The sequence below is a fragment of the Ambystoma mexicanum genome, chromosome 6q, assembly GCF_040938575.1.
Source record: "Ambystoma mexicanum isolate Mex_15411 chromosome 6q, UKY_AmexF1_1, whole genome shotgun sequence".
In the NCBI taxonomy this organism is placed as follows: domain Eukaryota; kingdom Metazoa; phylum Chordata; class Amphibia; order Caudata; family Ambystomatidae; genus Ambystoma; species Ambystoma mexicanum.
In genome coordinates this window covers 4,353,570-4,368,181 of record NC_090937.1, presented here as the reverse complement: position 1 = coordinate 4,368,181, position 14,612 = coordinate 4,353,570, and the positions used below count along the sequence as shown (strand labels likewise).

The 14,612-nt window shown below is 50.9% G+C and overlaps 1 protein-coding gene across 2 annotated transcripts in view; it reads left to right on the top strand.

The window, feature by feature from the left end:
• Positions 1–14,612, top strand: part of TDRD7 (tudor domain containing 7) — a 2,843,905-nt gene that overhangs the window by 2,730,141 nt on the left and 99,152 nt on the right. The gene's annotated exons all lie outside the window — the stretch shown is intronic.

The following is a 14,612-nucleotide window of genomic DNA, read 5'->3' as shown; positions in this document are numbered from 1 at the left end:
CACCCAGGAGATCATGCAGTTGCCTCTTATAGGAAACCTACGACCAGAGTTATTGACTTTCTGGGGTAGAGCAGACCTGCTCCACCATTTGAACAAGACGATTTAACAGACGTTCTCGGCAAGGGTCAAGAGAAGGATCCTGTTCTTCCATTTCATGTCGCCCTTCAAAAAATAGTAATGGAAAATTGGGAGGTTCCTGAATCAAGTCCTGCAGTGAATAAGAACCTCACCAAGAAGTACAGGCCTTCAAGCAGCAACCTCGACTACTTATCAAAGCACCCAACACCAGAAAGCCTGGTTGTTCACGCATCAACGTCACCTTCTAAACAGGCTGCATACCCAACCATCCCACCAGATAGGGATGATGAGCATTTCGATGCTTGAGCAAGGAATGTATTTTCTGCCGGGAGCATGGCTCTCAAATCTGCAAATGCCACTTGCTCCTTACCAAATGTACATTCACACTGTGGGACTGTATAGCTATGGCAGCTGGCCATATTTCTGAAGGGGAAGAAAGAGATAGTTTCCTGACTATTGTAAGAGATGGTAAGGAGGCTATGTGAGTCTCTATAATCAAGACTGGCTTCAGCTGATAGCATCAGCAGTACCATGTTGGCAAGCACAGGAATATGCGGGTTTGCGTGGTTTAGGAAGTCAGGTTTAGCACCAGACGTGCAGTACAGGCTTCTCAACATGCCCTTTGACAGCACCGAGCTGTTTAGCAACAAGGCAGACGAAAGCCTGGATAAGCTGCAGATAGCTGTAGTCCGCCACAACCATCTCACCCCAGTGGATCATCTTCGAGGGGTAAGTCCTTTCGATTCTACTCCTCGGAAGAGCAAGCGTGATTGGGTAGTCAAAGGGGCCAAAGAAGATTTTGTTGTGGTTGACAAGGTAGAGTTGCAAAATCTGCCCAAACAACGGCTACTTTGCCATCGGCCAGTGCTTCAGCTGCCTCAAATTCTCTCTGAGGCCTTAACGCACAAGACCAGCGTGGGAGGCAGACTCTCGCAGAATCTGCAAGAATGGCGGGTTATTACTTCAGATGCGTGGGCATTGGAAACAGTAGCTCAGGGTTACTGCCTCCCCTTTCTAAAAAGACCTCAGGACCATCCACCAGGGAGCCACTCTTTCAAAGTTCCAGATCAGTTCCTTTTGCAGGAAATTGTAAGCCTGCTAGAGAATGGTGCTATAGAGCCAGTACCTGTAACAGAGAGTAAAAAAGGGTGGCACTCTTGTTATACTCGTACATCCCGTCACCTTTCCTCCATCCTTGTGGGCGTCCCCCAACATGGGGATGGTACCAGAACCTTTGGCAGCGAAAAATTGAGCTTCCCCTTTAAATTTAGTATAGTGTGCGGGGGCGTGGTCCGCCCTCCGGTGCCTCACCCCAGTCCCTTTTTCCACAAGGATGGTGTCGTAACAGGCAGCCAGCGCAGAAGGTATTGTAGCTTGCTCCCCGTTTGTTTTTGTCAATTCTTTTTTCCCAAACAACTTTTATTTAAGTTAAAATGTTGTGAGTACAGAAACAAGCTCATCAGGTACAGTATGAACGATTTTGGGTAAAGGGCTGTGGTTCTGCAGGCTTGCTGAATAACAATTTGGTACAGACCGGTGTTAGCTGTGCCCGAATCTGGTGCCCCCCCCGCACCCGAATCTGGAACCACATGCTAACATGTCAGTTTATCAATAGTATGTATAAATAGCACAACTGATGAAGGCCAAAGAAGAATGATAGTCCCAGCCACCCCTCCTTGCTTCCAGGGGCAAGGCGGGATCACAGAGGAGAACAATGTTGTATCATTGGGGGCCCAGTGGCAATTTGCAGGATATCTCTCGGCAAAGTCAATGAATGGGGCCCGCGCAGAGACATACTTTGGGTAACGCGCTTCATATGGTGCCGTGATTTTGTCTGCCACCAGTATGTCTCAGGCCCTAACCCACGACATTTAAACCACCGGGCCCTCTATCGTCTTCCAGGTGCGGGCAATGACCAGCTTTGCTGCCAGAAGGAAATAACCATTTAAGGTCGCCATTGGAGCAGTAAGGGGGAACACCCCACCACCCGTGTCACCCAAAATCACCACACGTGGGTCCATCGGGCTGGTCAACCCTGTAATCTTTTATTCTAGCCAGCACCTCCTTCCAGTAAAGGCCCACCTTGGGTCATGACAACACCATGTGGAACAGGGAGCCCACTACTTCGCAGCCCCGCCAACAAGTAGCAGGGTAACCGCTGTCCATGTGATGCAGCCTCTCCGGGGGGAGATACCATCTGCAGCAAAACGTATAGGTACATTCCCTGTCTGACACATCGGGAGGACTTGAGCATCCAACCCCTTATTCTCAACCATGCCTCATCCTCGATGGAGGTCCCCAAATCGTCTTCCAATTTAGACATATATGGCAAGCGCGTGACAGGGTCTCCCGTGTCCAAAAGCTTGTATAACTTTGAGGTCCGCCCCCCGATAGTACCCTCCTGTAGTGTCAGCTCAAGGGCAGAGAGGGACCTAACAGCCCCGTTCCTCGTGTTTGGATGGGAGACCCAGTGCCTCAGCTGCATGTATCTGAAATGCTCCGACTCTTGTAGGTTAAAAGTAAGCTTGCATTCTTCTAATGTCATTGGCCTATTGTCTTTATAAAGCTGCCGTAAGCATTCCAATCCTCCCTCCACCCATTTATTAAAGCTCCCCCCACCTCTGCATCCCGGCAGGAAGCCTAGGTTGCTCCACACGGGCGACAAGGGCCCCAAACCCTTAGACATTCCCCATCTGCGAAAAGCCTTTCCCATGTAATAGTGTGCTTTTGGTTGTTGTGAGCAAACAGAAGCCCCATTCCTGCCCCAGATCTCTCCACTCTATGTAAGGTAACCGAGATAGGTTGACTGCCGATTGGGCCTGTTTGATTCATTTCCATTTTGGCGTTGAGGTGGGCCCTCCCCAGGTGAAAGTGAGCAAGAGCTGCGCTGCAAGATTATTTCGAAACACATCCGGGACCCCCAAATTTACCACCCTCGCTGGCTTTAGCAAGACCCTTCTGGATATTCTAGCCCGCTTGTTCCCCCAAATGAAACCGAAAATCTTCGCCTGAAGTGTACGAAGGTTTGAGTCCGGGACTCTCAATGCCACTGCTGAGCTCAGGTAGAGAAAATGCAGGATCAGATTAATTTTGACTGCTGCGATGCGGCCAAACCAGGAAATCTCTTCGTGCCCCCCACCTCCCCAAATCCCTGGACTGTTCCAAAAATAGTGGGGGAAAGTTGGTACCAAATACCTCAGATGGCTTGCTCGGGATATGATCCCCCAGGTACGGGAAAGAGTCCCGGGTCCATTGTGTAGGGGCAAGCACCCCTATGGCCGCTTTCTCCTGGGGCCTGAGAGACACATCCAGACAGTTTGACTTGCCCTAGTTCACCTGAAAGCCCAAGGCCTGGCCAAACTCGTCCAGTTCCTCCAATACGGCCACCAAAGAGGAGGCAGAGTTGCTCACGGCAAGCAGGATATCGTCCACATAAAGGGACACTATATAGTCTGCACCACCCACTCTCACACCCTCAATAGCCTCTTTACTCCTAATGCGGTAGGCAAGTGGCTCCATGCATAAGGCGAAGATTAACAGGGATAGGGGCAAGCCCTGCCTTGTGCCTCTGGTGATGGTTAGACTGGACGATAATGCCCCATCCCCTCCGAGGTGTGTGGATGGGTACTGATAGATCACCATAACACAGCAAATTAACACGGGTCCAAACCCAAAACTTTCCAGGGCTCTCCTCAGGTAACCCCAGTCCACTCTGTCGAAGGCTTTATGGGCATCCAAAGTGATGATCCCCAGATCCAGGCCCAACCTCCTTCCCACCTCCAGCAGACCCAGTATGCATTTCACGTTATCCTGTGCCCCCCGCCCTGTAATGAATCCAGTCTGATTCCCATCTATGAGCCCGGGTAGAACCCCCATCATTCGACGGGCCAATATTTTTGAGAAAAGCTTCGAGTCCACATTTTTGAGTACAATAGGGTGATATGAATCGCAGAGGGATGGGTCCTTTTCCGGGTTAGCGAGTAAGACAGTCGTCGAGGCCCCCATAGACTGTGTAACCCTTTTGGAGGTTCTGAAAGAGTTGAACAACCTCACCAGCGGGGGTACCATAATCTTGTAAAAGGGGGCCGGGAAGCCATCAACTAGAGAGAGGCGAGGCAGGTGAGCATCCCTCAGGAGGCTTGGGTCTCCTCCAGCAGGAGTTCCCCCTTAAATACTGCAGAAATGTGTGCTTCAAAGATGCCCGTTTTGGCAGGCTCATCCTGCTGTAACACCCCGTTTTTATCACATAAGGCCTGAACCGAGTTCTGGGACTGGAGTTTGCGCAGCTTGGCTACCAGCAGCCGGTTAGCCCGATTCCCCTTGGCGTAGTAAAACTGCCTAGTTTTCAATATTGCCTGAGCTGTTCTGTCTGCCAGATGTGCTTCCAGCTGCTTCCTCGCCACTCTCAGAGCCAACATTGCTGTGCAGGACCCAGATTTCTTGTGCTACTGCTCGGCTTAGGCAACTTCCTTTTCTAGACCTTTGCAGATTAACCTCCTTGCTCTGGTATATCCTGCTAATACATTTGCCCCTTACCACTGCCTTCTAAGCATCCCACACCATGTCCTGCGAAGGACCAGACTTTTAATTTTCTTTAAAATTGTTGGAGATTACTTGCCTTATCTCCACGGCCAGGATGGGATCCCTAAGTACTGGATCGTACAGTTTCCATGGGCACCTGGGCCTTGCAGGTCTATCCAATATTGCTAGGGTCACCAGCATGGAGCATGGTTGGATAGTGAACGTATATGCCTATTTACGCCTCCCGAACACATGGGTATAGTGCGCTGGGTATCAGTACTAGGTCCAACCTTGAAAAGCATGTGAGTAAAAGGAGAAATCCCTGCCTTCCCCGTGAGACAGCCTCCATGTATCCACTAAACCCAATTCTCTGAGGAAAAGGCAAAATGCTGTGGAATATATGAAGTCTAGTGGGTAGGAGAGTCATATCTACTACGGGGTTGCGAACCAAATTGAAATCCCTGCCCAGGAGGATCTGTCCCTCAACAAATGGCAGTATTTTGAGTAGGAGGCTTTCCAGGAAACTGTCTTGGCCGACGTTGGGAACGTACAAGGACACCAAGGTGAACGCACGATCCCATAGTAAGTCCTTATCACATAGATATCTCCCCCGTGGGTCTCAAAGGACCTTAACTTTCATGATCAAGATTTGCCCGCTTACCAGAATGGCAACCCCCTGCTTTTTATCTCCACCGAGGCAAAGTACTGGTGTGGGAACTCCCTGTTTTTCATGCGCCTTTCGTATTGAGCGAACAGGTGGGTCTCCTGCAGGAACACAATAGAGAGGGACATGTCCCTTAGTTTGCCCAGAACTGACTTTATTTTGACTGGGGAGTTCAGGCCCTGGACATTCCACGTGCACATTGTTATGGTGTCTTCCCCCCCATCGGCATTTGCTACATCACCCGACATGGCCCTGGGAGTGCAGGCTTCCACCCCTCCTTCCCTTCCTATCTCGTGAACCGTACTCACAGCAACACCCTATTGTGAATGACTGACTCACAAGCAACATTTTGGAACATAACACCCTCATCCCCGAACAAGCTTGAACATGAGCATTTTCCAAACATTCGAGACATTTGTCGAGGGCCCGACTTGGAGGGCGCAGAAGAACCCTTGTTATCCAGTAAATGCCCCCAGCGTCCCCAAACCCCAGCTCACTACTTCATTTCAGGTGCAAACCTCTCCTGCCCCCCAAGCAACGCAATTACCCCAGATCCCATGGATTCCACAGGGACACATAACCAAGCACTCTTGGAGCACCTTTACCTTCAGATCTTCCTGACCGGACCCCTCAAACTCCTCCCTCTACCCACCTTGCACCATTTTTGCGAGGATGCTGGCTCTGTGTCTCCGTCAGGGTTTCTCCCCCTCCAGGCCCCTCCAGCGTGTTCTGTCAAGCGCAATGTCCTGTTCCACTTCTTACTGCAGCAGATACACCTTGGCTGCCGATATTGTTCCTGTGGGAGCACGCCTCCAGGGACTCCAGACGGTTGGAACATTCATCCACCACGTAGGATTGCTCACAGAGTGTGTCCTCCACCTCCTACACCATGTGTTCTGCCTCCGTGACTCTCGTGTCCCGTGCCAGGATTTTATGGGAGAGTTCCTCCGTACTTTTCTGAATCTCCTTGCAGATTTTGGCCAGCAGATCTTGCAGGTCAGATTTCGTGGACATCTGCGTGAACATGGCCGGAAGAGGTTCAGTCCTGTGTACCTGTGCTGTCACCAACTCTGTGCGCTTGTTCCTGTCCACCACCTGCAGCATAGCAGAGATGTCCCCCTGTTTGCCATTTTTTGGGACTTTAGCCATAGCAGTGGTCGTAGGGCTTTGGGCCTCTGCCTGATTAAGAATGCCTGTTTGACACAGCTCTCCACTCCCAGGGGAACCGCGGACGTTCAGCGGGTGAGTGCCCCTACTGGGGGACCCGCAATATGCGGGCGCATGGCCAACCTGCTTTACATCGAATGGACTTTGATGTAAGCAGCCAATCCACCTTGAGCTCCCACCAGGGCCAATTGCAGTTGAGGCACCAAGAAGAACCTTGGGCAGTAGAGGTGGCCTGCCCCTAATGCTGGGCGCAGAGGCAGTGGGGATTTAGTGCTGTAGACTTTCCTTCCGGTCGGCTCTTTGTCCCCTCGTCTGTGGCCCCTGCAGAATGGATTCAATGAGGTGCCCTAAGCTGGGGGAGATGCAGGGCCTCACGTGCCTCATGCCATCATAGGCCTGTTGTGATCCATAGGCCAGATGCGGCTATATTGGGGAGCCCACAGGCTGTAAATGCTGTAGGGGAGCTTCCATGGCATGAGGAGGTCCCTCCCCCGCTCCTTGACATGCCCCTCACTCATGGCCCACCAACACTTCACTTCCGACCACGTTCACCTCCATAGATTACCCAAGCTTACATTGTCCACAATCAGCCGGCGCACGGGCCAGCCCTGAGGAGCTCCACCACCAGGGCAATCAGTACAGGGGGGGGCCCACTCTCCCCACTGCGCAGTCACAGCAGCACCCCTGGTGAACTCACTGTGTCCGTGGGGGTCTCCCCTCTGCTGTCACTACGCTCCACTGCTCGCTCCACTGCGGGGTACGGGGCTCCACCTCCCCGTAAGTCCAAGTCGCCGAAAAAGTGCCGCACTGCTCCGGCAGTCCCTCAGGCACCCGGGCCGCGCCAAGGATCGCCCTGACACGGGATGCAGGGCTCCTCCTCTTCTGCAGGCAGGCTTTGCCCGGCTGATGCCATGCTGCTCCAGCAGCCCTCCCAGGCACACAGACCGCTCCAAAAGCGGCCCTGACGAGTATCAGCATTCGGGGTTGCAGGGTGGAAAGCTGTTCAAACCTCACGAATTCTGCCGGTGGAGCCGCCATCTTCCAGCCTACCACGCGGCTCCCCCGGTACGGGTCAAATCTATGAATGCCTGCACCCACAGAGCTACAGATTTCAGCTGGGTGCAGCGGCTACTGTTTGGTAGAGAGCTGTATTCCGCCGTCTCTGCCCTCTCAACGCTGGATGCACTCAGGTGGCTATCTTCTCCATGGCACGCCTAGCCACGCCACCCCCCGCACCCACTGTTTTTGTCCATTCTTATTTCGGTGCCTCGCCTCCCCCGGCACATATCAACCGCAAGAGGCTTCACAAGGTGTTCCTCATGCAACCATTCGTTCCCTGCCTCGGACCCCCATGCACTCTGTCTTGAGTGCTTGGGTCCCGACCACCGTTGGGACACATGTTCGGCCGGCAGCGCTCTCATTCACAGGGCATTGAAGAATTGTTTGTTGCGGGGGAGGCAGATCTTTCACACTTCTCCCCCGCCCCACCTTAAGGACTTTGTCTCCAGGACCTCTTGTCAAGACAAGGTAGGCCCTCTCTTGAGCACGGCTCCATAGCGCAGCGTCTCCTTCCCCGGGGTGCCCACGGATCAGGGTTCCTCGGATTCAGGTTCTGGCAAGCCCAAGGCCTCTAAGGCTACTGGCTCCCAAGCTGAGGGGCTCAGGAGCCCTACCAGGCTGTCCTCAGAAGGACGGCCAGGCTCGTCCTCTTCTTCTACCCCAGGGGGTAAGGGATCATCGAGTGCCAGTTACAAGAGTCCATCCTCGGTTAGATCCAGCACAGGTGCCGAGGGCTCCCAGCCTACCAGAGCTCGCTCCGAGGTCGTGAATCAGGGTGTTACGAATACCGGCCAGCCGACTGAGGGCTCAGTGCCTTCCATAGCGATCTCTGAGGTTGACACTTCTGCTTCGGGTGTAAGACCCAAGCTCTATCTTCTTATGTCTGAGGCCTCTCTTAGGTCTCTTAGGTCAGGGCCGTTGCGCCCTCCCGCCTAGTGCATGGCGCAACGCTTTAAAATGACAGAGCGGCACGTGGCAGAACCTGCTAGGCAGTTGGCCATCTTGGATCAAGCTCAACGCCCACCAGTGCAGGATGATCCCTGCCCCCTTCCCTCTGGAAGCGGCAGCAGATCCTACAGTGCAGGATTTTGGTCCTCTCAGGGCTACATCTACCCATCACAGCCGTACAGTTACACGCACCAGGCACGTCATCTATTTGACCAGGAGCCAAGACCCGGCGCCTCAGATGGCTGGGCCCCTAGGGATCAGATGGCTTCAGAGGACTGCTTCTTCGAGCACTTCCCCCTCATGCGTTCCCCTCAGATGAAGAGGCTCCTGAAGGACATTGAGAAGGAGGTCATCCCTCAGGTGGCTGCGCTACAGCCCCCTCCTCTGAGTACTTCTCCCGTTCCTCTTGCATTCCCGGTCCCAGTACTGGCCCCTCCTCTGGGTTAGGCCCTATCTGTTATTCTCACCCCCCTCCCCTCCCTGTACCTCCAATGCCTTTCCCAGCTGCAGCCATTGGACCTGTCTGCGGCCCCCGACAGGGGGGAGGGGGGGAATCAGCCGGCACCTATGTCCCAGGGCCCAGATTCCCCTCGGTCTGTAAAAAAGAGGGTGGGAGTGCCTGATGATGATGACAATGACGCCCAGAACAATGAACCTTTGGCATCCGTTAAGGCCTTTCATGACCGCGTTCAAGGCCTGGTGAAGGTTTTGGGGGGGTCCCTCTTCCTGAGGAAGCCCCCCAGGAGTTGGGAGTGCTAGCAGAGGTCTTGGGCAAACACACCACGATTCAGTCTGGCATTTCTCTACAGAAGGATGTCCTGTAGGTGGCACGGAAGGTCTGCGAGAAGCCCAGGGCCAATGCTCAGATTACAAGAAATTAAAGAACAGATTGATGCTGACGGACGGGGAGCAAGTCCTCCTGGCCTCCCACCCGCAGCCCCATTCCTCTGTGGTGGCTGTGCCTTGTGGGATTCTAAACCATTGTCTTTGTCGTCTTCCTCCTTGGGAGCCGCCTTCAGTTGCCTCTCTAAGGAGGACAAAGTCGCGGCAGGCCAATGCGATGCCCTCTTGGCTGCTGCTAACCAGAAGCTGTGGCGGGAGCTCTCGGAATATCTGCCCGACCTCCCTTCGGACAAGCAATCCTCCTTCACGGCCAGTCTGGCGGATGTCCAGGCCATTGCGCAGGACCACATGGAATCTTTGGTTGCCCACATTGATACAGCCAGTAGAGGGCTGTTCCTGGGGTTGAGATGAGGACGACAACGTGGATGCACGCCACAAAGTTTTCATCTGATGTGCAGCAGCGAATCCTGGATCTGCCCTTTCAGGGCGTGGACCTGTTTCATTCGTCCACCGATGACGAATTAACGAAGGAGAAAACCTCCACTCAAACAGCCAAGTCCTTGACCCTCCTGGCAAAACCAGAACAGATATCCTACCCTAAATCCCAGGGCAGGACAGAGTTCAAACCCCACGCGTTCTCTGGCTTCAAGGGGTTCTGATACCGCGGTACACAGAGGCCTGACGGGTCATCCAGCAACAACAGGAGGAAGCAGCAGAGGACGTTGGGCAGGTTTTTCCACTCACCCCTCCTCTGATGCCTAGAAGCAGTGACGTCAAGGTCTGGGAACAAAGCTTGCCTCCGTGGGGGCCGTTTGTCTCTGTTCCAGGACACCTGGAAGCACCTTTTCAGCAACCCGTGGATCCCATCTGTAGTCTCCACGGGCTTCAGTATTCCTCTTCCCTTCCTCTACCATCCTCTCCTCTTCTTCATCAGATCGTGTCCACTTTACAGCACGCCCGTCTCAAGATGAGGCGCTTCCATCTCCACCTGGTGGCCAGTTGGGATCAGGAGACGTGTTCTGCCATTGGACAGGATACCTTTACTGCCACTCCTTCTGCCCGATCTCCACTGGTGGCTGGCAATGTTTCAGTGGGAGCCCCTTCATCTGACCAGAGCCTACCCTGGTTGTGACAACGGATTCCTCTCTTTTGGGCTGGGAGGCTACTCTGGAGGGCTATGCAATTCATGAAGCATGGTCCAGGACGGAATCCCTCCTACATATCGACCTGCTCAAGTCATTCTTGTCCCTAATCAGGGGCAAGTCGGTTCTGGTCAGGACAGACAATTCTACTATTATGTTTTACCTGAACAATAAGGATGGCACCCACACCCCCCCTCCCCCCTCCTCTGCATGGAGGCTCTTTCAATCTGGGAATAGGCCCTTACAACGGGGATTTGGATTTAGACAGTCCTTCTGCCAGTGGAGAGCAATGCAGAAGCGGATCAGCTGAGTCGCTTGAGGTTCAACACATTCAAGTGGGAGTGGCACGACGACTCATTGTTGCCCCTGTTCCAGCGTTGGGAGTGCTCAGACCTGGATTTGTTTGCATCTCCCCCAGATCTATTGGCACGGACAAAGGTGTTATGCGTTTCCACCCACCCTCTTCTTCAACAAACCCTCTGCAAGTTCCCGGCCTCCGTGGGCTGCAGCCTCATCCTGGTTGCCCCACTGACCTTTGAGACCCTGGTTTTCAGATCTACAGCAGTTGTGCTCCTGGGATCACGTCCATATTCTGATCCCTAGCAAGGGGTTTCTGACACAGCAGGGCGGGACAGTGGAACATCTGGACCCGGCCAATTTGGTCCTGATCAGCTGAGGCTTCAGCATGCTCATTCAACAGGCCAGGAGGCCTTCAACTCGGTCCCAGGATAAGAGCAAATGGACTAGGTTCTGCCATTGGGCTTGTGACAAAGGCCTGGACCCTGTCACCTGTTCTCTGGATGATCTACTTGCTTTTTCAGCACACCTGGCTCGCTTTGGAGTTCAGGTGGATACTTGCCGAACGTATTTGGCGGCCATTTGGGCTTATAAGAATTCCCTGGAGCATGTTCTTTCGGCAGCCAACCCGGTGGTTAAGGCCCACCTTAAGGAGTTGTCTAGGCCTTTTCCTCTGGTGCATTGGCTGTATCCGGTCTGGGACCTTATTGTGGTTCTTGCAGCCTTGCAACGGAAGCCTTTCGAGACGATGGCCTCTGTGGACATCCGCTTGGTGACGCTAAAGACTGTTTGATTGGTGGCCCTCCCCTCTGCACGCAGGGTTAGTGAGCTGCAGGCATTGTCTTTGTGCAAGCCCTTCACCACGTTTCACAATTACATGGTCCTCTTGCGTACTCACCCTAACCTCTTGCCCAAGATGGTCTCTCCGTTCCACCTCAATCAGTATATCTGCCTGCCGGTGTTCTTCCCAAACCCACAGTCGGAGGCAGAGAGGGCCTTGCATTCCTTGGACCTCAAGATGGTTCTCAAGTTTTTTCTCTTTCGAATGAAATCCTTCAGGAAGCCCGAAGCACTCTTTGTGAACTTTGGGGGCTCCTCCCCCAGCTCTCAGGCTTCCAATGCTTCCATCGCCTGTTGGATGGTTCAGGTCATTTCGGCAGCTTACACGGCCATGGGCAAACCTGTTCCTGGGGGGTTTCATGCCCATGCGATCAGAGCTAAGGACCGAAAGGTGTAAAGGGGACGGGACCTATGAGTAATTAAAGTTACTCACTTTAGTGACTAGAGTTCTCATAGTCCTTAGTCCCCTTTCCTCAATACATCCCACCCACCTTCTCCCACTTGTATGCCAGGGGTTGAAGTATTTAGTATAGCAAGGTATTAAAGCATCTGATGTTTTAAAAAGGGGACTGAGTTGAGATGCCCCAGGGCAGGACTTGGGGAGTGTTCCCAAGCCCAGGGCCGCACCCACACCCAGGGCCGCACCTCAGGGCGTTAGACTAAATTTAATGGGGAAGCTCCATTTTTCGCTGTCAAAGGTTCCAGTACCGTCCCCATGTTGGGGGACCCCCACAAGGATGGAGAAAAGGGGATTCTAGTCACTACAGTGAGTAACTTTAATTTCTTTTTCCTGCAGCCACTAGGGGTTAAGGTGGAAGATTATTTTGTTCTGTAAAATATATGTCCAGCCTTCTGCTTTGTTTTTTCATTGCTCATGTTATCGTGTCACCAACGTTTGACGATATCAGTGGGACTAAGAAACGTATGCATCTTACCTTACCATTGAAGTTGTAATGTTTTCAGTTAATCCAATAAAAGGTTTCACAACTTGGATTGCGTTTAAATTAGACATAACTTCCCAACCACACCCTGCATACGTCACAGGCTCATAACTTTAATACCCTGTCTTGCTTGCTTGTTGAATACAACCCCTAACCCGAACAAGTGGATGCTTCAAATATAAAATAGGATATATATTCAATTGTTGATATACAGTACCGTTTTATAGATTTCGATTCAAACCACTTGTAAATGGACCTTTGAAAGGATCACTAAGTAGGTACTGCAACTAAATGGATTATAACATTTTAAATGGCATATGCAGTAACTAATGGGTGACTGTTTACTCATTACTTGTTTGTGATAGGTGCGTTTGCTTGCTTGTGATCTGTTCTGTGCCTGTTCACTTTTTTCAACCAGTTGTTTTTCTCACAGAAAATGTAAGTGCTAAGATACTAGAGTAGCTTATGTGTATGCATCAAAGTGCTGACACACTCTTAAGTATCCACTAGCAAATATGGTTACCTTCTGTTTGCACAATAGCTTGCAACCCCTAACCTCTGGGTGCATTGCACTATTGCTGTATATGTTTCCACTCATTAAAATAAAAGCTATAGAGCTTTGCCAGTTAGATTTTTATGGAGTTGCATCTTAACCAGGGGTCTCATTACAGAAACTTTGCAAAAGTGTAGATGAAAGTTTGAACTGCATTAGCAGTAGGGTAAAAACATTCATGTTCAATGGATTTTTTGCACAGGGCAAAGTTTGTCCTAGTGGTAATAGGTCAGTCTACAGAAAGGTTTTAGTCCGAATTTCTATATGTAAGGGGAAATCTGTTGGAACTGGCTAAATATATTGAAATCTACAGGTTACTAAAATCGGCATAGAATTTTGAAAGTCATTGACCATAGGAAATGTGAATTTTCTGCAGAAGAATCTGCCCCACAGATTTGGACTGTCTCTACTAATATGGCATGCCATTTGCCTTTGGGTGTATATTACCCTTATACAAAAGTAGCAGCAAAAGAAAATAAATGCATACAAGCATTTTTGTTAATTGTACCCACTCACCCTCATAAGTATCTAAGGAAACATTACATCAGAATCCTGGATTTCCCATTTCAAGCAGATCTTTTTAAAGAAGGTGACCGCAGTTCTGAACAATGTGGGAACCGTTTTGCAGCACACACAGATAAATAAAGTGAGGAGATTTGCAACAAACTAAAATGAGGGCTAGGCAAGAAGAAGAGGTAAACTGGCATGACCAAATTATGATTTCGTTTTCTTTGAAGATTGTGGCGGATGCCATAGATTATATAAAACCATATGTGGTTCCATGACCCAAACTGCTTGCACATTAAGTATTCAAGCAGTTCAAATCATAGCCGCTGCCTATGCTGCATGCATAATTTCTGTAGTGCACAAAATCAAAAACATCGCTGATTCCTTGAGGGCTGGTGGGATTGTGCCCTCTAAGAAGGTGCTGACATCGAACGCTAATTCCATCAAGTCAATTATCCTTATCGTCATTGATGAGAATGCATATTAAGATTTTTGCTACATACACTTAGTGTGTGGTGCATGGCCGATCTACTGTAAACCAGGACTTGATTATCTGGTTGATACTTTGCTTTATTCTGCATTCTTGGATTTCACCCAAGCATTTGACCTAATAGATAGTAAACTACTGTGGCTGAAACCTCATCAACATGGATAGATCAATGGCTGGTCCACCTGCCAAAAGCATTGTATCCCCACTCCAAAATGCAGGTGAAGTATAGACTCAAAGACAATTGACAAGGTTGTTTAAAGCAAACGCATGTAGAACACTGTTCACTGTGTTCATCATGTATGAATATATGGGCAAGAACAATGACTGTACAGATAATCATGAAGATTGGAACTCACCCCAAATGCTGGCCAAACTCCTACCCCATTGCAGTGTCACAGTGCCTCCTGGACTTAGTGAAAGTATGCTGTTTGATTTTGCATGGAAGACCTTGATTTGAATATCCAAAGATAATAATCTGGAGCCCAAAATGCAAAGAAGCGAGTGGGAGCAAATTTAATTTGGGAAAGTGAATTTGGAAAGAGTACCTGTATTGACAAGTCAT